Source organism: Zea mays, chromosome 6 (assembly GCF_902167145.1).
Source record: "Zea mays cultivar B73 chromosome 6, Zm-B73-REFERENCE-NAM-5.0, whole genome shotgun sequence".
Taxonomy (NCBI): Eukaryota; Viridiplantae; Streptophyta; class Magnoliopsida; order Poales; family Poaceae; genus Zea; species Zea mays.
The window spans coordinates 70,138,880-70,141,828 of record NC_050101.1 but is presented as its reverse complement, the minus strand read 5'-3'; the positions used below and the strand labels follow the sequence as shown (position 1 = coordinate 70,141,828).

Here is a 2,949-nt window from a genome sequence, read left to right as displayed (position 1 = left end):
CCTAACATGAATTATTGAGGACTATAAAGTCCTTAGCCCCTTTCAGTCATCATCATGCTTTGAGCTTCGTCAATATGTTAGGCCGAAGGTCCTTGACTTTTAGCTTCGTTGTCCACTCGTTATTTCCTATACTTTAAAGCTGGTTCAAAAGGGCTTCCGTCCGGCGTCCACGTCAGTTTTTTTACCTTTGTCGTTCGATCCAGAATCAGCGGCCACTACACGACTCCTTCTGCCGTACGAATACACCGGGAAGCTTCGAGAACTCCATACTGGTCCCTCCACTCCTCCCCCTCAAACGCGGCCAGCCCCCACCCGATCTCCATGCCTGCTTCCTTGGTCAGCGAGCCCCGTCCCCAGTGCCGGATGGGGCGGAGCGTTGCAGCCCCGTCCAGCCCCCAACTCCAGCACTCCCGAAGCTCCCCCCGATCCGACGTCGTGGTGGCCGACGGCTGGATCCCTCCACCCCTGCGCGCAGAAGTCCCTCGCGTCGCGGTCCTCCTCGTCGGCGAACCGGCACAGGGAAGCACCACCGCCTCCGACGCCTAGGTATGTGGGGTCGATTACTACTCGACGTCTACAGTGTCGACGATTTAGGTGAAGTTTTGACCAGTGAACCACTCGATCCAGAAATTCTGGAGCGTAGCAGGGTACCGTACCGCGCGTCGGCGAGCTATGTTTGCGGCGTTTGGTACTGAAGTGGAAGGAGTCCGACTGATTGTTTCTTATAATAATATGCATCCAAGACATCGTACGTTACAGTCTCCCATGATCTGTGTATGTAACGTGGATATACAATTGAATATGGGGAGGACTGTGTGACATGCGTTGAAGTCGGAGGGAGGATTGTATGCTGTATCTAAACGTTTGTTGCCATCTACTACTAGCTAGCTGCAGTAGTATATACGTTTAGCAGACTACTACGACTAATAACTGATGCGGTTACGTAATTAAAAACCGGTTAAATAATAAACAGCGGTGTTAACAATGAGCGTTTTGGGCCAGGTGATGGACGGCTCAGGTCATGTCATGTGCTTGACAAGTCGGGGGCCTTCTGAATTCTGATACTGACTAAAAACTGTTCCATTTATTTTCCTCACGGTCAGGGTAATATACCACCGTCCACCATCAAGTGGTCGTACCAATACTGCAAAGGTAGAAATGCGGATTCCATTGTGTATTTTTACCTGTCACTATTATGAATACGCTTCCATGCATATTAAGAGTTACAGTCTACATTTTTACTATGTAGACGACACTTAACCTTATGTGGTCTTTTTATGTGGTGTTTACATCCAGACTCTTACAGAGCGGGAACAGGAGCGTAGGGATGAGGGACCGACTGTAGAAGATGGTGGAGCGGGAGTGCCAGAAGGAGCTCCACAGCGTGGTTGACGACCTGGAGGAAGCTGGCCGATAAGAGGTAATGTTCTGGTGCTCTGCGTAGCAGTGCTAGAAGTTTTCTTGTGATCGTCCATTTGCAATCAAACAAAGGTCGTGAGGATGCAAGGCCTTGAATAACATCACTAGCACCAGGTTCCCTAGACATTCAAAGAGATGGTGGCTTGATAACAGTGACAGGTATTTGTGAAGGGTCGTGGAATGGAAATGGATCATGAAAAAATAAAATGTGTATGCCTCTCAAAGCAATGTTGTATAATGGATCACCTGTCATACTGTGTTCGGTATGTGATCGAATCATAATTGTTCTCACTTTTTATTATAAGAATTTTTCGTAATAAAACAGTGTGGTCAAGTAATGGTTACATCGGGGATTCTAAGAGATGTTGTTTTATTCTGCAGCACCTGCTAATAGTTTCTGCTAGAGCTCTCATTCGATGGGACTACATTTCAGAAAGAAAAGAGACCCAACTGTCCACTGTTGTGGCCCGTAGGGGAAATTTTCTTAGACAAAAAGAACGTGCACTGCTCAAGTTGGCGACTTGACATTACTTTTTCATCAACTAAAGGATAAAATATATCCAATACCTATTATGCCATGGCACATAAACATTGTGTAGTTTCAGTGTCTCCTGCATTTCATCTTTTAATTGGGTTTCATAATCTGGTGGCCTACGGTGTGATGTCTTTTATTCCTCGGAAGGATGGTTTTGTTCCAGTCGGCATGGCAACATGGTTTTATCAAGACTTAAGCAGCACTGTTTTTTCAGTAAAATCTGAACTAGAATGATCCATGGTGTCTGTTTTATGGGAGTGTCTATGCATAAGCCTCACAGAAAAAAAATCCATTGATCATGTCTCCGGTCTAACAAGGAGTTTCATTGGGATTCATCTTGCATTCTAGCTAGCCTGGCCAAATTTTAATCTCCCTGCAAAATATGGCCTCCATTTACATTGGGTTTCTACCAAATTTTGACATTTTGTTGGTCTGACTTTGGCTTGTCCTAGCAAACAAACCTGATGATGTTGTCAAGAAGGCTATGGACTTTATCAAATCTACAAAAAGGTGATGTTTAATCATGCATGCTTATTCTATTTTTTTTGCCAATGTGTAGTGTGGATATTCTTTCAAATCCTTTTTTGTCAGATTTTGATGTTTTCTCTCCAGTTATTTTCTGGTTTTATGATACTCGCGACAATAGGGAGGTTGCTTTTGATTACATCTTCATATTCTTGCAAGCTCTGACAATTTCATTTATGACAGAGCAAGTGGCAGGTTTGTATTCTGTATTTCTGGTTCATTCTTGTGTTAACACACGACATAACAAAAAAATTCCTGACTTGATTCCATCAGTGCTGGATACTAGATAAAATATTAAAGTAGGTCCAAAACGGCAATGGCGAGGCTATCCACGTCGTCAAAAAAATTGAACTGTCCGATCGTCAATCAACGATTGATAGCTCCTTTGCTCCCCTGCTCCCACCGTCTCTGGATACTTCCGTTTGATTCGACGCTTGGCAATCTCTGGGAGAGGTAGAGAGGGGGCACAT

The 2,949-nt window shown here is 44.7% G+C and overlaps 1 long non-coding RNA gene across 1 annotated transcript; it reads left to right on the top strand.

The window, feature by feature from the left end:
* Window positions 1-290: 290 nt before the first annotated feature.
* On the top strand, window positions 291-1,743 carry LOC103629394 (uncharacterized). Its single transcript, XR_554351.1, has 2 exons — window positions 291-546; window positions 1,297-1,743. It is a non-coding gene; the product is annotated as an uncharacterized lncRNA (long non-coding RNA).
* The last annotated feature ends 1,206 nt before the right edge of the window (window positions 1,744-2,949 follow it).